Source organism: Urocampus carinirostris, chromosome 10 (assembly GCF_059441175.1).
Source record: "Urocampus carinirostris isolate Australia breed hairy pipefish chromosome 10, RoL_Ucar_1.0, whole genome shotgun sequence".
Lineage (NCBI taxonomy): Eukaryota > Metazoa > Chordata > Actinopteri > Syngnathiformes > Syngnathidae > Urocampus > Urocampus carinirostris.
Window position 1 is genome coordinate 42,342,178 of NC_142358.1, and position 21,698 is coordinate 42,363,875.

General features: G+C 43.1%; 1 protein-coding gene across 1 annotated transcript in view; it reads left to right on the top strand.

The window, feature by feature from the left end:
* robo2 (roundabout, axon guidance receptor, homolog 2 (Drosophila)) overlaps window positions 1–21,698 on the top strand; it is a 553,890-nt gene that overhangs the window by 235,503 nt on the left and 296,689 nt on the right. The window lies entirely within an intron of this gene.

Below are 21,698 nucleotides of genomic sequence, written 5' to 3' on the forward strand. Positions count from 1 at the left end.
TGCTCTTCGGGACGCCGGAACTTTCACGTAGGCAGGGATGAGATCTGGCGAGCGTCATGAGGGAGGAATTCAAACATGACGGTGCACCTGTGATGTGGGCGGGAACAGTGTCCTCACCTGGAAAACACACCTGCGCCGGCACAATACACAATATATCTATTCGGAAGGGTGAATGAAAGAGGATTAGTTTAGGGATTTTTTTTTCTGGATTCTTTGAGGAATCCTGGTTTTGGTTTCAGGGGTAAAGGATTTTATACATTTGACTATAAAGGATTTTATACAATTGACTCACTCTAATGCACAGGTGTCAAAACACTCAGGGAAGCGCAAGAGAAAAACAAGCTGCAAGTTGAAATATGTCAACTTAATGTTGCCAAAGATAGGTGCTTCTCACAAAGACACTGTACTTGTATTTATTTCTCTCTCTCTCTCTCTCTCTCTCTCTCTTTCTCTCTCTCTCTCTCTCTCTCTCCCTGCCACACTTTTTCTCTTTTCACTCTCTGTGTCTCTCTTTTTCTCTTCCTTTGTTGCTCTTTGTCCCTTTCTCTCTCTCTGTCTTTTTAACATCTTTTGCTCTAACTTCCTTTTTCTTTTTCTCTTTCTCTCTTCCTACCCTTTTCGCTTTCTTTTCTCTCCTTCTGTCTTTCTATTTCTCTTTGGATTTCTTTCTTCCTCTCGCTTTCTTTTCCCCTCTCTCACGACTTTTTCTCTTTTGTTTCTCACGCTCTTTCCCTCTCTCTCTTTTTCTTTCTTTGTCCTGAATTTCTTTCTTCCGCTCCCTTTCTTTCCCCCTCTCTCACAACTTCTCTTTTGATCTCTTTTGTTTCTCCCGCTCTTTCCCTCTCTCTCTTTTTCTTTCTTTGTCCCGCCCTCTCTCCTTTTCCCTTCCTCTTTCTCTCATTTCTTTATCTCTCTTTTTCCTTCTCTTTCATCTCCTAGTCTGGCCCCCGACAGAATGTTTGTTCTATGGTGTGGCCCCCGATTTCAAATGATTTTGATACCCCTGCTCTAATGCAATAAAGATATTCACTGACTGGGCTTTAGTTCAATGAGCCTGTTTGAAATGCATAACATTTTGTCTAGGGTATTTTGAAAGCAGGACTCGTGGAGGCGATGTTGTTTTGGGAAGCTCATGTTGAGGTTTATGAGTTTTTCCTTGCCCTCATGTTGGTTCCAGATCAGGGGATGGTGTCATAATAGTCTGAAAAAATAGTCTGTGTAATAAGCTGTGAAGCCCTTTGAGACTCTTTGTGATTAAGGGCGTCACAAATAAAAATGACTTGACTTGACATCAAGGCGCTGTGTTGTGAGAACGTTGGGCGCAAAACAACTGCTTGGCACGCCCATGGGAGGAGCCGAGACTCCACCTTGCGGGGAGACGTGGGCCAATAAGAGAAAGGATTTCAGAAGAAGGCTACACACTGTCACTTCAGCCGTCTCCTGTTTTTACACTTAGTTCTGATGCCCCCGTGTGGAATGTCGGCTTTCCCAGTCATTTTTTCTCTCAAGAAACGAGCGCATAATTGTTGGATGAATGTAGTTCCAGTTTGGTTAATGGAGTCAGATAATTAGTTCTAACAATTTGGTAAACGGTACATTTTGATAATTAATTCCCAAAACCATCTATCCAACCTTTCTGGTTCCATAATTAATTAGTAACAATGCTAATTGCTAAGCTAACTTGCTGTAAGATCACTTCAGACAGCATATGTTAGGGCTATAACAGTACCAGGAGTAGCTGCACGATACACGCTAAAAGCTAACATCAGTCCAGAAATAGATGAAAAACCCCAACAATGCTAACTGCTAAGCTAGCATGAAATGTATAATGTCGTCCTAGCATGGTTCAATTCCCAGCAAACACATAATCAAGTTATTTTCAATGTGCTGATAGGGTTTGTCGGTAGGTTAGGGTTAGGAGACATATGAGGTCTAGGGGTAAGGGTAAGGTTTGAGACAATAAACTCATCTTGCTTCGGAAGTTTAAGGAGGTCTGTAGGTTAGACGTTTAAGGGATTAATGATTGTGGTATATGGTGTTAGGAATTCATTATTAAAATATACCGTTTACCAAATTCTTCGAATGAGTTATCTGACTCCGTTAGCCAAACACAACCTAAATTCACATAACAATGCGCGCTCATTTCATGATGGAAAAGATAAACAAGATGGTGTGCCGACTCCTCCCATGGGCGTGCCAATGAAGCCCAACGTGAGCTACACCACCTCGCTGCGGTGTCTGGAAAACTCAAAACAGCAGAGCGTTTCTCAAAAAATTGCCTGCCGTCCTCCTCATCGGGGCCTGATTATTCCTACCAGGGTGCCCTGAACTTACACTCCTCATTGAACTTAAGCCTACTCGGTGAAAATCTTCATTGCACTCAATAAATGTAACTTGTATTCAATCGTATAAAATCCTTTATAGTCAAATGTATAAAATCCTTCACTGGGTTACACTTTAGTGGGTAAGGACAATGGGGTTAGGGTTCAGGTTTGGGATGTTAAGGGTTAAGGGATTAATGTTAAAGGGTTAGGAGTAGTTTGAAGGTGTTTGAGTTAGGATTAAGCCTGGGGTTATAATTATGATTGAGAAATTGAGCTTTAGGTTAGAGGTTCAGGGTTTTAGGGGTTAGGGTCAAGTGCTTAGGATTTAGTTTTAGGGGTTGGGGGTTACGATTAGGCTTGGGGTTATAGTTCTGATTGAGGATTTTAGCTTTAAGTGAGGGTTCGGGGTCTTGGCGGTTAGGGTCGAGAGCTTAGGGTTTGGACGGGTCAGTTTTATGGTGTCAGGGTTTCGGGTGTATGGGGTTAGGGTTCTGGTTTAGGGGGTTTGGGATTTAAGGTGTTAGGGTTTAGGGTGTTGGGGTGAAGGGTATTAAGAAATTGGAATATTGAGGGTTTGGGTTTATGTTTAAGGTGTTTGGGCTTAGGGTGAGGCCTATACCCTAAACCCCAACTGTATGGTTTTAGGGATTAGGGTTGATGTTTGAAATGCTATGGTTAGGGTTAAGGGATTTGATGTTAGGAGCATTATGGGGTAGGTCTAGGGCAGGGGTGTCAAACTCATTTTACCTCGGGGGCCACACGATGGAAGAAACATTCTCTCGGGGCCGGACTAGTAGATTAGAGAGAAAAAAAAAGAGAGATAAAGAAATAAGACAAAGAGGGAGGGAAAAAGAGAGAGGGTGGGACAATGAAAGAAAGAAAGGGAGAAAGAAAGAGAGAGAGAGGGGAGAGGGAGAGAGAATGTGAGACACAAAAAATATGTAAAGACAAATAGTGAGAGAGGGGGAAAGAAAGAGAGAGAAAGAATGATATCCAAAGAGAAATAGAAAGAGAGAAAGAGGGAAGGAGGGAAAAGAGAAGGAGAGAAATAGAATGGGAGAAGGGAAAGCAGGAGAGAGAGAGAGAAAGACAAAAAAAAGGAAAAATGGAAGAGAGAGCAAAAGAAGGTAAAAAGACACAGATAGAGAAAGAGACAAAGAGTCAAAAGAGAAACTAAGGAAAGAGCTTGTAGAGGTGTAGAGACAGAGGTGCAGAGAGAGAGAGAGAGAGAGAGATGTAGAAACAGAGGTGCAGAGAGAGACAGACAGAGGTGCAGAGAGAGAGAGAGCGAGAGAGAGAGACAGAGGTGCAGAGAGAGAGAGAGAGAGAGAGAGAGACAGACAGAGGTGCAGAGAGAGAGAGAGACAGAGGTGCAGAGAGAGAGAGAGAGAGAGAGAGAGACAGACAGAGGTGCAGAGAGAGAGAGACAGACAGAGGTGCAGAGAGAGAGAGTGAGAGAGAGAGAGAGAGAGAGAGAGAGAGAGAGAGAGAGAGAGAGAGAGAGAGAGAGAGAGAGAGAGAGAGAGAGAGAGAGAGAGAGAGAGAGAGAGAGAGAGAGAGAGAGAGAGAGAGAGAGAGAGAGAATGTCCTTGTAAGAGGTACCTGGCTTTGGCAACATCAAGTGGACATATTTCGACCTGCAGCTCGTTTTTCTCTTGCGCTTCTCTGAGCCTTGTCTCGCGGGCCGGATTCAATCCCTTAGTGGGCTTGATCTGGCCTGCGGGCTGCATGTTTGACACCCCTGGTCTAGGGTGTCAGGGTTTATGCTGTTACACTTTAGGGTGTTAGGTTTTAGGATCGGGGTTTAGGTGGCTAAGGTTTAGCCTTGGTGTTTCAGGTTTCAGGGGTTACGGTTTAGGGGTTAGGTTTTGGATTTAGAGTTAGTGTGTTAGTGCTTGGGTTTAAAGTGTTAGGGTTTAGCTTTAGGCTTGAGTCAATTATCTCAGCATGCTTCTGAAAATCAAATAAGCGATCGTTGATCTGTTTCCATTGGTAGCGCTCATCCATTTTTTTCACAAGGGTATATTATTTGAAACGTGACATTGAATAAACGTGTTATTGTTCGATTCCCCGGTTGAATTTGTTGCTTCTCATTGACTTATTAGTCAGCGTGTTCCTGGCACCTTGTTTTAAAATAGCCTCCTTGTGTAACCCGATGTGATAATATAAAATATACGATGCCAAAGACTTACAACGTCTACGTAAATGACTACAACCGTCTTTAGGAAGTATCTGTCAGAGACCGGAAACGGAGACAGGACCCACTTGCGTTCGTTCTCTCGGTTTCATTTAGAACGCAGGGGACCAACAGGCGGCCCGCGGGCCAGATTAGGCCCAGTAAGGGATTGAATCCCGCGAGACAACACTCAGAGAAGCGCAAGAGAAAAAAAAAGCTGCAGGTTGAAATATGTCAACTTGATGTTGCCAAAGCCAGGTGCCTGGAACAAAGACACTCTACTTGTATCTCTCTCTCTCTCTATCTCTTTTTCTCTCTCTCTGTCTCTCTCTGTCTCTCTATGTCTCTCTCTCTCTCTCTCTCTCTCTCTCTCTCTCTCTCTGCACCTCTGTCTGTCTCTCTCTCTCTCTCTCTCTCTGCACCTCTGTCTGTCTCTCTCTCTCTCTCTCTTTCTCTCTCTCTGCACCTCTGTCTCTCTCTCTCTCTCTCTGCACCTCTGTCTGTCTCTCTCTCTCTCTCTGCACCTCTGTCTGTCTCTCTCTCTCTCTCTCTCTGCACCTCTGTCTCTCTCTATCTCTCTTTCTCTCTCTCTCTGCACCTCTGTCTCTCTCTCTCTCTCTCTCTCTCTCTGCACCTCTGTCTGTCTGTCTCTCTGTCTCTCTCTCTCTGCACCTCTGTCTGTCTCTCTCTGCACCTCTGTTTCTACATCTCTCTCTCTCTCTCTCTGCACCTCTGTCTCTACACCTCTCTCTCTCTCTGCACCTCTGTCTCTACACCTCTCTCTATTTATTTTCCACCCCTTTCCCCCCACTCTGTCTCTGTGTCTCTCTTTTTCTCTTCCTTCGTTGCTCTTTGTCTCTTTCTCTCTCTGTGTCTTTTAACTTCTTTTGCTCTAACCTCCTTTTTTGCTTGTCTCTCTTTTCTCTTTCTCTCTTCCTACCCTTCACATTTTCTTTTCTCTTTTCTCTCCTTCTGTCTTTCTATATCTCTTTGGATTTCTTTCTTCCTCTCTCTTTCTTTTCCTCCTCTCTCACAATTTTTTTGTATTTTGTTTCTCACGCTCTCTCCCTCTCTATCTTTTTCTTTCTTTGTCCCGCCTTCTCTCCTTTTCCCTCCCTCTTTCCCTTATTTCTTTATCTCTCTTTTTCTTTCTCTTTAATCTACTAGTCCGGCCCGCCCCCGACAGAATGTTTGTTCTATCGTGTGGCCCCTGAGTTAAACTGAGTTTGACACCCCTGATTTAGAAGGAGGAAAAAGCTTGCACCCACAATCCGATCGGTGTCGGCCACGGGTAGCACATCGCTCAAAACGCAGATATGGCACTTTCCGTGGCGAGCGCAGGCAGTGTCGAGAGCGGGAGAAGGACAGATTGGTGGCCGGGACGTTGGAGCAAAAACGTAATCGAGTTCAGAAAAGGGGTCGGAGTCGGGAATCAAACAGGAATCAGGACAGGAGAAAGTCAGGGTCGAAAAGGCTTGCCTAGCGGGAGCTGAGGTTCGCAGACGGACTGACAACAGGTGACAGGAAGACGGGGGTTTAAAAATCAGCGTCCGAGGCAGTTGGCGCCAAAGGAACAGACTCAGGTGCCTCGCACCAGTAATCATGACAATATCAAGGCACTCAAACTATCTCTTCCTATAACCTAGGTTTGTTCTACCCCAACCCTGGTTCAATTAATTAAGAAATGTATCAGTTATGATAAGGTTCTTACTCGATAAATATCATCAACGTTGATTGAATGAGTCTCCTGGCTCCCAGTCAGAATCGGAATTCAGCCTTAATGGCGCCCTTGAACATTTGAACCATGACAAGAAGACATTTCACGTTTCATAGTAGCTTAGCAGTTAGCATTGATGATGTTCTTCATCTATTTCTGGACTGAATTTCGCTTCTAGCTTGGCGTGTATCGTGCAGCTACTCCTGGTACTCTAATAGCCCTAACATATCCTGTTTGAAGTGATCTTACAGAAATATAGCTTAGCAATTAGCATTGTTCCTGATTAATTATGGAACCAGAAAGGTTGGATAGGTGGTGAATGTTCCGGATTGTGTCCTGATTCAGAGTTAATGTATTCAGACGAGAGTGTCCCTTGTTACTTTGTTTCATGTTAGCTTAGCAGTTAGCATTGTTGACATTCTTCATCTATTTCTGGACTTATTTTAGCTTCTAGCTATTCCTCATACTGTTATAGCCCTAACATATCCTGTTTGAAGTGATCTTACAGCAAGTTAGCTTAGCAATTAGCATTGTTCCTAATTAATTATGCAACCAGAAAGGTTGGATAGATGGTGAATGTTCCATTGTGTTTTATTGTCCTAATTCAGAGTTAATGTATTCAAGACGAGAGTATCCCTTGTTACTTTGTTTCATGCTAGCTTAGCAGTTAGCATTGTTGACGTTCTTCATCTATTTCTGGACTTATTTTGGCTTTTAGCTATTCCTCATACTGTTATAGCCCTAACACATCCTTTTTGAAGTTATCTTACAGCAAGTTAGCTTAGCACCTAGCATTGTTCCTAATTAATTATGGAACCAGAAAGGTTGGATAGGTGGTGAATGTTCCGGATATTGTCCTGATTCAGAGTTAATGTATTCAGACGAGAGTGTCCCTTGTTACTTTGTTTCATGTTAGCTTAGCAGTTAGCATTGTTGACGTTCTTCATCTATTTCTGGACTTATTTTAGCTTCTAGCTATTCCTCATACTGTTATAGCCCTAACACATCCCGTTTGAAGTTATCTTACAGCAAGTTAGCTTATCAATTAGCATTGTTCCTAATTAATTATGGAACCAGAAAGGTTGGATAGGTGGTGAATGTTCCGGATATTGTCCTGATTCAGAGTTAATGTATTCAGACGAGAGTGTCCCTTGTTACTTTGTTTCATGTTAGCTTAGCAGTTAGCATTGTTGACGTTCTTCATCTATTTCTGGACTTATTTTAGCTTCTAGCTATTCCTCATACTGTTAGAGCCCTAACACATCCCGTTTGAAGTTATCTTACAGCAAGTTAGCTTATCAATTAGCATTGTTCCTAATTAATTATGGAACCAGAAAGGTTGGATAGGTGGTGAATGTTCCGGATTTTGTCCTGATTCAGAGTTAATGTATTCAGACGAGAGTGTCCCTTATTACTTTGTTTCATGCTAGCTTAGCAATTAGTATTACTGATCATCTCCAGCTCTTTCTGGTCTGAGTATTCTTAGTCCATTAGCTCCAGCTAGTACTGCTTTAGCTTGTACTCTTAAACCTACTCTCGGTGTATTTTCTAGCATTTTGTTGTTACCTTTTGTTTCATGCTAGCCTAGCAATTAGCATTTTCAACCTTCTCTGACTATTTTTCTTGTTTGATTTTTCCTTCAAAATCCATACATTCGATGCAGATACTCTTGGTACTGTTTTAGCGCCCAGACAATCAAAGTTTAGCCTATAGCAAGTTAGCTTAGCGCCTGGTTTGTGAACTTATACACAATTAGCTTAGCACTTATATAGTCTGTTAGCTACCGATTCCCAGAAAATGCAGGTGGTCTTCATTGACGTTAAGCAATGCATCATGCCACACCTCCCTATTACTCACTCTGTCAGCTACTAGCGAGACGCTAGTTTTTTCTTTTTTTTTTTCTTTTTTTTTTAATACATAAAATGTTTCCATTCTCTATTCAGTCCACTCGGCAGTGCAGGTGAGCCGAAGACAACGATGGAATCAATTGATGCTATTCATCGCCACTTTCAAGTAGCCACACGCTAGCTGCTGCTTTTTTGTGGTTAGCCGTTTCTGCCACGCAGCTGTGTTAGCATACACGGGAATGTAAACACTGTGTCTTTGATGGCGGGGATTCTCAGGCTGAAAGCCGTCACTGATGCCTTCATAAATGATTAAGTCCGGTATTTGTAGAACGACGAGCAGGACAAAATCGGAAAACGTATTGAATCAAATTTGTATTATAGGAATGAGGAATGTTAGCGTGACTTCACGTCTTTATGGATTGTTAATGGATGCTTATTAATTTGACTAACTTTCGGGCCCCGGTGCTCTGGGATGCTCTTCCCTCTTAGATTCGATCTGGAACCTCAGTGGAACTGTTTAAATCTAAGCTTAAAACACAATTCTACTCTATAGGATATGAATAACCTATATTTTATGTTGATAATATGTGTATTTTTTGCCCTCATGTAGGTTTGAGATCAGGGGATGCTGTCATAATAGTCTCTAGTAGTAGTAGTGCAATAGTCTTTGATCTGTGCAGCCCTTTGAGACTCTTTGTGAATAAGGGCTGTACAAATATAGATGAATTGACTTGATTTGACATGTTTTTGAGTTTTCCCTTGCCCTAATGTAGGTTTCAGATCAGGGGATGGTGTCATAATAGTCTGTAGTTTGCAATAGTCTTTGATCTGTGCAGCCCTTTGAGACTCTTTGTGAATAAGGGCTGTACAAATATAGATGACTTGACCTGATTTGACATGATTTGATTTTCCCTTGCCCTCATGTAGGTTTAAGATCAGGGGATGGTGTCATAATAGTCTGTGGTTTGCAATAACCTGTGGTCTGTGCAGCCCTTTGAGACTCTTTGTGATTGAGGGCATCACAAATAAACATGACTTGACTTCTCAAGGTTTCTTTATTTTCCTCATGTTGAGGTTTTTGAGTTTTACCTTGTCCTCATGTAGGTTTTAGATCAGGGGATGGTGTCATAATGGTCTGTAGTTTGCAATAGTCTTTGATCTGTGCAGCCCTTTGAGACTCTTTGTGATCAAGGGCGTGACAAATAAACAGGACTTAAATCGTAATGTAATGTGAATAAGGGCTGTACAAATATAGATGACTTGACCTGATTTGACATGTTTTTGAGTTTTCCCTTGCCCTCATATAGGTTTTAGATCAGGGGGTGGTGTCATAATAGTCTGCAATGATCTGTGGTCTGTGCAGCCCTTTAAGGCTCCTTGTGATTAAGGGGTTTACAAATAAATATGATCCGACTTCTCAAGGTTTCTTCCTTTTCATCATGTTAAGGTTTTTGTGTTTTTCCTTGCCCTCATGTAGGTTTTAGATCAGGGGATGGTGTCATAATAGTCTGTGGTTTGCAATAATTTGTGGTCTGTGCAGCCCCTTGAGGCAATTTGTGATTAAGGGCCACACAAATAAACATGACTTGACTTGGTTGCTAATGTAGGTGTATTCTTAGTGGTGGGGGAGAACACTTTTTTTTTCTCGGAAAACACTTTTCTATTTCCTTTTCCAGAACTCGTGGTTAAGGTAGTGAAAAAAAGCCACGAAAAAGAAATGCAAATGTGATGAAAACAAAAAACAAAAAAACAACAGAAGCAGTTATGTATGGCGGAAAACTCATGTGCTAACTTTAGAAGAAGTTGAGAAGTTGAGTAAAGTTAGTAGAGTTTGTCGGGGAACCGGCTTCTTCGGCTCGGCTCACTAAAAGGAACCGGCTCGTTCGGGTCCTAAACGGCTCTTCGGGTTGTTTTTGCTTCTTTCATCCCAACATGACCAAATATGATGTAAAATTATGCACAAAATGACTTAAAGGAAGGGGGGAATAGAACGAAAAAGAAAAGAAAAATACCAAAATGAAAAAGTAGTGAAAAGCTGAGAAAACAAAGAAACAAAATAAAGAGAAAAAAGAAGGAAACATTTAGAAAAAAACCCAGAAAAGAAAGAAATGTAGGAAAAAAGTAAATAGAGAACAAAAAGAAAAAATAACAGCTCGGAAAAAAATAAGAACAATGAGATTTTTTTTTTAAAGGAATTTAAAAAAAAGTAGAAACAAAACACGGAAAAAAGAAGAAGTAGTTTGTGTTGCATTCAAATAATTTCCAATTATATCAAGTGAATCTTGTTGCTAACATTGTACTTCCACTAAAAAATGTGATTAAGTACAGATCTGTATGGTGCAATAAGCCCCCAAAAATGTTAATATTATGCGACAAAATATATCAGGAAATAAAAAGAAATAGATATCTTGTGAAATAATTGTAAGAACAAACGACGTTTGCAATCGTACATGAGTCAATTCATTCAAAAGAGAAAAATCATTTTGCATTGCCGGAAACTCAGCAAAATGTAACTTGATGTCAAGTTTTGGACATGTTTGATAATAATGATCTTGCCACACTTGCGATTATGGTTGCTCACTGTTGTTTCAAGCGTTGCTTACCAACTTTGTGTGAACGCTCAGACCCGTAAGGAACATTACTGGGAACATTGGCCATAATTAGTTTTTTTTTTTTTTTCCTATCAGGACGATAAATGAAGTCTTATCATTCCAGTATATCTTCAATAATTATTAGCTTGATAATTTCCTTTTGTTTTTCGTGTTGATGTTTACGTATTAAGCATCTCCAGGATGTCAGGACCAGACCAGGGACAGGACCCACTTGCGTACGTTTCTCTCAGTTTTATTGGGAAGCAGGGATATGATTGCACACACGATCCGGTGATCGCTGGTCGTGGGGAGCAGGGCACTCTGAACGCGGAAGTGGCACTTCCGTGGCGAGCGATGGCGGTGTCGGGAACGGAAAAACGGGTCAGTCGCCGGGACAGGAGAGCAAAAAACGTGGTCGGGATCAGCAACGAGTCGAAAGCCAGGAGAGGAGAGTAGACGTGGTTGAGATCAAAGAACATGTCGAAGCCGGGAAAGAGACAGGAGCCGAGAAGCTTGCCTAGCGTAAACTGAGGTTCACAGACAGACTGGCAACAGGTGACAGAAAAGATAGCTAGCACGCTAATGGCATGAACGATTTGACTTTTGAATTTGTAGTTTTCCATATAAAAAATATAAAACTCTGTTTTTGTATACTATTTGAAACAAAGATTCGGTCAGTTTAACTGGAGTTCTTACTGGTTTTTATTTCGGGAAAAAAATCCAGTGGTTAGGGAAGAGTATCACTTTTTCTAAAGCCTTAGCTTAGAAAGGATAAAGCGACCTTGAAGATGCTCGAAACAATTTTAGATCTTCGTAAATACATTTCAGTCACTAAGGAAGCGGGCAAACAAACAGCGTTGCCAAGTCATTTTCGCCGTTGCCAGAATGAGTTCAACAACATTTGATTACAGTCTGTAGACCGTCAGGAATTTAGATCTATAGAAGACATGCCGGGAGAAGTTATTTTGGAGCGGAATATCTGAAAACCCGACAGCAAAGTCATTATGGAGTGTAGTCCAGTTCAGTTCATTGGAGGCTGACAAGCCGAGAAGATGAATGTCAATGTCTGCTCGGAGCGTCACGGTGGACTACCCGGTAGTCACGCATGGTCGGGGGCCCGGTTCCTCGCCCACTGCCGCTTCCTGGCCTGACAGATTCCCATCCGGCGGAAGACGGATGAGGGGGATGGTGGCGATCCTTCCTGACACCCTTCAAGCTTTTTTGAGGGTGTGTTTTCCTATCTACTATTGTTTTTTTGGTGGGCAAGTTCTGTTCATTAAATTGATTTTGAGTAATTATCCGATTGTCTTCAATAAGATGTATAGATAAATAGATGGATGGATACTTTATTTATCCCCATAGGGAAATTCACACTTCCAGCAGTATCCTTGTATTGAATATTAACAGATTAACAGGATGGCCTCAGGGTGCAGTGTTTAGTCAGAGCGGAGTTGATGATGTCACACGCTAGGCCAAAAGTTCGACGTCCCTGCGGCAGATGGAAATCTTTGTGCCCAGGGTTACACCACCTCGTGTTCACGTAGATAGCGAGTCCGCCTCCTCTCCGCTTCCCGCAGGCTTTTGTGTCTCCGTCTGCCCTAACACCGTTGAAGCCGGGTAGCTCCACGTGAGCCACGTTTCCGTAAAATACAACAAACTGCACTCCCTGTGCGCTTTGATGTTTTTCACCAGCACAGCAGGTTCGTCGATCTTATTTGGTAGAGCGTTCACATCCACCATGATTACGGACGGTACCGAAGACTTATAACGCCGCTAGCCGCTTAGCTTTAGCGCTGGCTCTCCATCCACGATAGGGCCCCCTCATCACGCCGGCATGAGAATTCTTCAGGGCAAGGAGTTGATTTAGTGTTCATTTTACCTCTGAAAAGTGATTAGTCCCGGGGACTCGCATGCTCAAAAATTTAGTGTTATCGAGGTTGAAATTATAAATCGGTGATAAATATATAATAAAAATGTATATATTCATTCAGTTTTAATCATCAAATTATGAATTCATTTTCTGCATTAAAATATTGTTGGTAATATACCAATTAAAGGGATAACCACAAACCTGTCTTTTTTTCATTTTCTCCTTTTATACTTCCTTTTTTTCTTAACTTCTTTATAAAATATAATTCGTAATATAATGCATCGAAGCAAGTGAGCCATTTGAGAGCCGGCTCTCTTGAATGAGTTGAGCCGAAAAAGCCGCTTCTCTAAAAAGAGACGGACTTTTCACCACACAACTCGAGATCGGCGTGCAGACGAAAACTCGAACCGCGAGACCAAGACAACATCTGCCTGACGAAAAGTTTGGAGTGCGGTAAATCTTTGTTTAAAAAAAATGTAATCGGGTAATAATGACAATTTTGTGTCAAAAAAGTTGCGTCCCGGGGACGCACGTTAATTTGAGACCAGGCGTCCCCAGCAAAAATGATGCGTCTAGGACGCAGGGACGCTGGCAAACCAGAGCACTGTTGATTCCTCGAATAAACACATTTTTGTGAGTTAAAACCCATAACCATAAGATAGAAAGTCATCCAAAGTGTAGTTGTCAAACGGGGACAAAAAACACAGAAGATAGAAGCACAATAAATCACAAAAAGAGCGAAATAACAAGGAGCTGCTGGAAAGGCTGCCGCTCGCGGCGGCGTCTATGATGGCATGTCAATAATGGGCTTTGAAACTGTTTCTAGTGTTATTATTGCATATGGAGGGATCATGGATTTGCACCGAGTGGGGTAAGGGACGCAATGGGGGGCGACGGGGGGCCAAATCCCCTAATTCAGCCTGTGTGACTTGAGACCGGGTGAAGTGCACTCGCCTCAAACGAAGAGCTCACTTGATTACGCGGCCACTGCATTAAAATAGCAACAGACTGAATTTGATGAGAGGCAATAGTATTTATTTATTTTTGATTGCACACTGCCGTGCGAAAGGTATTCGCCCCTTTCCCAGTGTTCTCGTTTGCCTGCGTCCTAGAAGCATTATTTTTGCTGGGGACACATCGTGTCGAATCAATGTGTGTCCCCGGGACGCAACTTTTTTGACACAAAATCTTTATTATCATTTTTTAACAAAGATTTACCGCACTCCAAACTTTTCGTAAGGCAGATCCGCCATTGTTGTTTTGGTCTCGCGGTACGTGTTTTCGTCTGCACGCCGATCTCCAGTTTGAGTTGCGTAGTGAAAGTCCGTTTCTTTTTAGAGAACCGGCTTTTTCGGCTCAACTCATTCAAGAGAGCCGGCTCTCAAACGGCTCACTTGCTTTGATGATAAGAGAAAATGAAAAAAGACATACAATCAGTATATTACCAACAATATTTTAATGCAGAAAATGAATTCATAAGTTGAATAAGAAAATGTATTATTCCACTTCATTCTATTTGCATGTATTTTTTCCTTCTACAGTGAACGTCCAAGCGACTTCATTTTTGAACTTTTTAAATAATAAAGCTCATTCATGTCGAGCAACTCAATGTCTCACAAGAAAATGTTAATGAACAATATATATGATATATGGAAACACATGTAGAATATAACATGTTTAACTACATAAATAAAAATGTTTGAAAAAAAAAAAGATTTTTTTTGTATTTTGTAAGGGAAAATACGACAGTTTGTAAGGGCATGGAGCACACTAAATTTTGGGAGCCATAGATCTCTGTCGGGACCCATAGATTTTTGAGCATGCGGGTCCCTGGGACCCATCACTTTTCACAGCTCAAATGAACACCGTGTTAACTGTTTTTTGCATATGTATCATACACAAAGGTTTCAGATCATCAAGCACAATTAAAGAGAGAGAGAGAGAGAGAGAGAGAGAGAGAGAGAGAGAGAGAGAGAGAGAGAGAGAGAGAGAGAGAGAGAGAGAGAGAGAGACGAGAGAGAGAGAAGAGGAGAGAGAGAGAGAGAGAGAGAGAGAGAGAGAGGAGAGAGAGAGAGATGAGAGAGAGAGAGAGAGAGAGAGAGAGAGAGAGAAGAGAGAGAGAGAGAGAGAGACGCAGAGAGAGAGAGACGCAGAGAGCGAGAGAGCGAGCTATACAAGTACTGTGCCTTTGTTCAAGGCACCTTTCTTTGGCAACATCAAGTTGACACATTTCAACCTGCAGCTTGTTTTTCTCTTGCGCTTCTCTGAGTGTTGCCTCGCAGGCCAGATTCAATCCCTTAGCGGGCCTGTTTGACACCTGCGTTTTAAATTGATTTAACCTTTTTACTTGAGATGCTAATGCTAATTGGTACTAAGACTGCAGCTAAGCTACCTTTTCAGTATATTGTATTTAGTGGGACAAACAATTAAAGTACCAATTATCGTTTTATTTTAAGTCCAAGTATCAAAAATGGAGATGGATTGGCTCACAGGTTTGTGTAGTTTAGCTTTCTACTTGATTCCCTAATGCTAATTTGAGCTAAGACCACCTATTTGCTTACCCTTTGTTTTTTTAAACCTAGCCAACTCTATTCTCGGAAGCCCGTTTAGCGAGCTAGCCGCCCTGATCTCTAATCAATGGCCGGGAAATGGGAGGAATTAGCGCAAATTAGGCGGACTAGCTTGTGTTCACGGGTCAATACGCTAGCGCTCGACACCGGCCGAGGTTTCTTTTGAAGGGGCGACCGAGTTGAAAATATTGAAATAATCGGGGGGAGTGCAGCCTGTCCCCGGTTGCCCCCTCGGGAGATTTAAGTGGATGGGCGAGCGCAACATGTGCAAAGCCATCCAAACAAAGCGCTGGCCTTTCCTACCGAGTTCTTCTTCTTTTTTTTTTTTTGATCCATTCTGAGATTAGCGCTGACGTAGGCACGATTGGAGAGTTGCATCCTATTAGACTGTTGTGCCTCCCTAGGGTTTTTTCGTCTGGGGGAGACACTCTACAAAAGCCTCCAAAACATGCACAAATGTAACGACCCGTTTTAATACAATACACAATAATAATAACTGAGAGAGAGAGAGAGAGATCTAGAGAGAGAGAGAGAGAGAGAGAGAGGGATCTAGAGAGAGAGAGAGAGATGTAGAGAGAGAGAGAAAGATATGTAGAGAGATGTATAGAGAGAGAGAGAGAGAGAGAGAGATGTATAGAGAGAGAGAGAGAGAGAGAGAGAGAGAGAGAGAGAGAGAGAGAGAAGGGGTGGAAGAGAGAGAGAGAGAGAGAGAGACAGAGAGAGAGGGAGAAAAGGGGTGGAAGAGAGAGAGAGAGAGAGAGAGAGAGAGAGAGAAGGAGAGAGAGAGAGAGAGAGAGGGGGGTCTAGAGACAGTGGTGGTGAGACGGAGAGGTGTAGAGAGAGAGAGGGGGAGAAAGAGAAAGAGGTAGAAAGAGAGAGAGAGAAAGAGAGAGACAGTGGTGGTGAGACGGAGAGGTGTAGAGAGAGAGAGGGGGAGAAAGAGAAAGAGGTGGATAGAGGGAGAGAGAGGTGGAGAGAGAGAGAGAGAGATAACGAGATAAAGAGAGAGAGAGAGAGGGGGGGGGTCTAGAGACAGTGGTGGTGAGACAGTGGTGGTGAGACGGAGAGGTTTAGAGAGAGAGGGGTGGAGAGAGAGAGATAGAAGTGGAGCAAGAGAGAGAGAGACATGGAGAGAGAGAGAGAGAGAGAGGGGGAGAAAGAGAAAGAGGTAGAAAGAGAGAGAGAGAAAGAGAGAGACAGTGGTGGTGAGACGGAGAGGTGTAGAGAGAGAGGGGGTGGAGAGAGAGAGGTGGATAGAGGGAGAGAGGTGGAGAGAGTGAGAGAGAGAGAGAGAGAGATGGAGAAAGAGATATAGAGAGGGGGAGAAAGAGGGAGAAAGAGAGAGAGAGAGAGAGAGAAAGAGAGAGAGAGAGACAGTGGTGTGAGACAGAGAGGTGTAGAGAGAGAGAGGGAGAGAGGTGGAGATAGAGGGAGAGAGAGAGAGAGAGTGGTAGAGAGGCAGAGAGAGAGAGATGGGGAGAAAGAGGTGGAGAGAGAGGTGTGTGTGTTTTTTTTCTACTTTTTTCCCTTTTTATTTCCTTTGTTCTTGTATGTGTTTGTCTTGCCGTCGGTCACCCCTCTTGAGGGATATGACCAAGGTAGATCTAGATAGATAGATATATAGATAGATATACAGAATCCGATGACAAATGTAGGAGATGTGGAAAACTGTGAATTTCAGGAAGGCAAAAGAAGAGAGTCCGCTTGCCCTTAACCCAATACAATATTCCATTTTAAGCTGGCTCCCCTTGGCTTTTTGCGCCACCTGAAAAGCTACTGCGTATTATCTTCGTTGCCAGACTCTCAGGCTCGCCACCGCTCTAATAAAACGGGGAGTAGGGCAAGGTTCGCCGACCCCCCCTGAGAGGATTAGCTTTCGACACGGGCCGGAACACCCCCCCCCCCCCCCCCCCCCCCCCAGCATAAATATACGAAATCCGCTCAACAGTTTTTGACTTGTATGCGCTCGCCGGTCTTCTTTTGTGTCGGAAGCGGCGATTCTAGCATTTTGATTCCGCTAGCTAGCTAGCGCTGACTCGTCACTCACCCTTGGGTCCAATTATCCACAAGCCGGTAACGCGAAGAAGAGCAGATGGTTGCTTTTTGTTGAGGTTCGAGCGCTGATTAAAGGATCTGCAACGTTTTTGTTTTTTTTTAATGCTTCGTCTAACCCAGGGCAAATACTTGCTGAGTGGGTTAAAGAGTTTGGGTTGCAGATATTTGCTCAAGCAAAAGAAAAACCTGGAGTGTGTACACGAGTAATGTATCTTTTGTGAATGCACAACGAACCACATGTGAGAACTACCAATGCTATTCTATCTATCTATCTATCTATCTATCTATCTATCTATCTATCTATCTATCTATCTATCTATCTATCTATCTATCTATCTATCTATCTATCTATCTATCTATCTATCTATCTATCTATCTATCTATCTATCTATCTATCTATCTATCTATCTATCTATCTATCTATCTATCTCTACCTTGGTCATATCCCTCAAGAGGAGTGACCGACAGCAAGACAAACACAATAACAAAATGATTTTAAAAAAGGAAAACAAAATAGCAAAAAAAAACACACACAAAATATTTTGGACCATTCTTCTCCTCTCCATCTCTACTCCCTAAGAGACAGCAAGGCAAAGGAAGTCGGACGGGAAACCGAAAGGTCTCGCAAACCCTAGTTATAAGGTCACTAAATGTGAGAGGATGTGGAAGTAAAGCGACTGAGTGGAAGAAAGAGGATGGCCAATGCAAAGTTTGGAATTAATAAAAACAAGTATCTTATTTTAGGAACCATGAGCCACACCTGTATATAAGCCACACCCACTTTTGTGTTTTACCTTGCCCTCATGTAGGTTTTAGATCAGGGGATGGTGTCATAACAGTCTGCAATAATCTTTGGTCTGTGCAGCCCTTTGAGACTCCTTGTGATTAAGGGCCAAACAAATAAACATGACTTGACCAACCCTAACCTAACCCTACCCTAAACTCTGACCAACAATAACTCTACCCTACATTCTAATCCCACCGTAAACCCTCAACTTCAGACCCTTCCCAGCACTAAACTCTTCCCTAAACCCAAACCCTTTCTCAACCATACCCTAATTCTACCCTAAACCCTACCTCTTAGCACTAACCCTAACCTACAGTCTAAACTTTACACGTAAAACCTCAACTTCAGCCCCTTACCTGCCCTTCCCTTAACCCAAACCCTTTCTCAACCATATCTAGACCATATCCTTTACTTCCTCAGAAGGCTGGCCTCCTTCAACATCTGCAAAAAGCTCCTGAAAATATTCTACGAGACAGTAGTGGCAAGCGCCCTCTTCTATGCGACAGCGTGTTGGGGAGGCAGCGTCAAGAAGAAGGATGCCTCTCGTCTCAATAAACTGGCTAGGAAAGCGAGCTCTGTTGTGGGCAAAGAGCCGGACAGCCTAACAACAGTAGCTGAGAGACGAGCACTGGAAAAGCTGAGGTCAATCGTGGACAATCCATCGCATCCACTACACAGCATTATCTCCAGACAGAAGAGCAGTTTCAGCGACAGACTGCTGTCACTGTCTTGTACTACAGACAGACTGAAGAGATCTTTTCTTCCTCGTGCCATGAGGCTCTTTAACTCCACCCGGCAGAGTAAAGGCCCACATTAAACCACACCTACATTGGATATTACCGAATCTTACTGGAATATGTATTCTGTGAAGCACTATTTAGTTACTCAATATAACACGCTACAGTGGGCATTTGCACGTCACACTGTATTCTTTTGGCTTTATTATTGTACTGTTCTCAGCTCAGGGATGCTGCTGGAAATGTAAATTTCCCTTCGGGGATGAATAAAGTGTCTATCTATCTATCTATCTATCTATCTATCTATCTATCTATCTATCTAATTCTACCCTAAACCCTACCTCTTAGCCCTAACCCTAACCTACACTCTAAACTCTACACGTAAACCCTAAACTTCAGACCCTTACCTGCCCTTCCCTAAACCCAAACCCTTTCTCAACCCTGTCCCAATTCTACCCTAAACCCTACCTCTTAGCCCTAACCCTAACCAACACTCTAAACTCTGCACGTAAACCCTAAACTTCAGACCCTCACCTGCCCTAAACATTTCCCTAAGCCCAAACCCTCTCTCAATCCTATCCCAATTCTACCCTGAACCCTACCTCTTAGCCCTAACCCTAACCAACACTCTAAATTCTACTCGTAAACCATAAACTTCAGACCCTTACCTGCCCTAAACATTTCCCTAAGCCCAAACCCTCTCTCAATCATATCCCAATTCTACCCTGAACCCTACCTCTTAGCCCTAACCCTGACCAACACTCTAAACTCTACACGTAAACCATAAACTTCAGACCCTTACCTGCCCTAAACATTTCCCTAAGCCCAAACCCTCTCTCAATCATATCCCAATTCTACCCTGAACCCTACCTCTTAGCCCTAACCCTGACCAACACTCTAAACTCTACATGTAAACCCTAAACTTCAGACCCTTACCCGCCTTAAACATTTCCCTAAGCCCAAACCCACTCTCAATCCTATCCCAATTCTACCCTGAACCCTACCTCTACGCCCTAACCCTAACCAACACTCGAAACTCTACACGTAAACCCTAAACTTCAGACCCTTACCCGCCTTAAACATTTCCCTAAGCCCAAACCCACTCTCAATCCTATCCCAATTCTACCCTGAACCCTACCTCTTAGCCCTAACCCTGACCAACACTCTAAACTCTACACGTAAACCATAAACTTCAGACCCTTACCTGCCCTAAACATTTCCCTAAGCCCAAACCCTCTCTCAATCATATCCCAATTCTACCCTGAACCCTACCTCTTAGCCCTAACCCTGACCAACACTCTAAACTCTACATGTAAACCCTAAACTTCAGACCCTTACCCGCCTTAAACATTTCCCTAAGCCCAAACCCACTCTCAATCCTATCCCAATTCTACCCTGAACCCTACCTCTACACCCTAACCCTAACCAACACTCGAAACTCTACACGTAAACCCTAAACTTCAGACCCTTACCCGCACTAAACCTTTCCCTAAGCCCAAACCCTCTCTCAATCCTATCCCAATTCTACCCTGAACCCTACCTCTTAGCCCTAACCCTAACCAACACTCTAAACTCTACTCGTAAACCATAAACTTCAGACCCTTACCTGCCCTAAACATTTCCCTAAGCCCAAACCCTCTCTCAATCATATCCCAATTATACCCTGAACCCTACCTCTTAGCCCTAACCCTGACCAACACTCTAAACTCTACATGTAAACCCTAAACTTCAGACCCTTACCCGCCTTAAACATTTCCCTAAGCCCAAACCCACTCTCAATCCTATCCCAATTCTACCCTGAACCCTACCTCTTCGCCCTAACCCTAACCAACACTCGAAACTCTACACGTAAACCCTAAACTTCAGACCCTTACCCGCCCTAAACCTTTCCCTAAGCCCAAAGCCTTTCTCAACCCTATCCCAATTCTAGCCTGAACCTACCTCTTAGCCCTAACCCTAACCTACACCCTAAACTCTACTCGTAAACCATAAACTTCAGACCCTTACCTGCCCTAAACATTTCCCTAAGCCCAAACCCTCTCTCAATCATATCCCAATTATACCCTGAACCCTACCTCTTAGCCCTAACCCTGACCAACACTCTAAACTCTACATGTAAACCCTAAACTTCAGACCCTTACCCGCCTTAAACATTTCCCTAAGCCCAAACACACTCTCAATCCTATCCCAATTCTACCCTGAACCCTACCTCTACACCCTAACCCTAACCAACACTCGAAACTCTACACGTAAACCCTAAACTTCAGACCCTTACCCGCACTAAACCTTTCCCTAAGCCCAAACCCTCTCTCAATCCTATCCCAATTCTACCCTGAACCCTACCTCTTAGCCCTAACCCTAACCAACACTCTAAACTCTACTCGTAAACCATAAACTTCAGACCCTTACCTGCCCTAAACATTTCCCTAAGCCCAAACCCTCTCTCAATCATATCCCAATTATACCCTGAACCCTACCTCTTAGCCCTAACCCTGACCAACACTCTAAACTCTACATGTAAACCCTAAACTTCAGACCCTTACCCGCCTTAAACATTTCCCTAAGCCCAAACCCACTCTCAATCCTATCCCAATTCTACCCTGAACCCTACCTCTTCGCCCTAACCCTAACCAACACTCGAAACTCTACACGTAAACCCTAAACTTCAGACCCTTACCCGCCCTAAACCTTTCCCTAAGCCCAAAGCCTTTCTCAACCCTATCCCAATTCTAGCCTGAACCTACCTCTTAGCCCTAACCCTAACCTACACCCTAAACTCTACTCGTAAACCATAAACTTCAGACCCTTACCTGCCCTAAACATTTCCCTAAGCCCAAACCCTCTCTCAATCATATCCCAATTATACCCTGAACCCTACCTCTTAGCCCTAACCCTGACCAACACTCTAAACTCTACATGTAAACCCTAAACTTCAGACCCTTACCCGCCTTAAACATTTCCCTAAGCCCAAACCCACTCTCAATCCTATCCCAATTCTACCCTGAACCCTACCTCTTCGCCCTA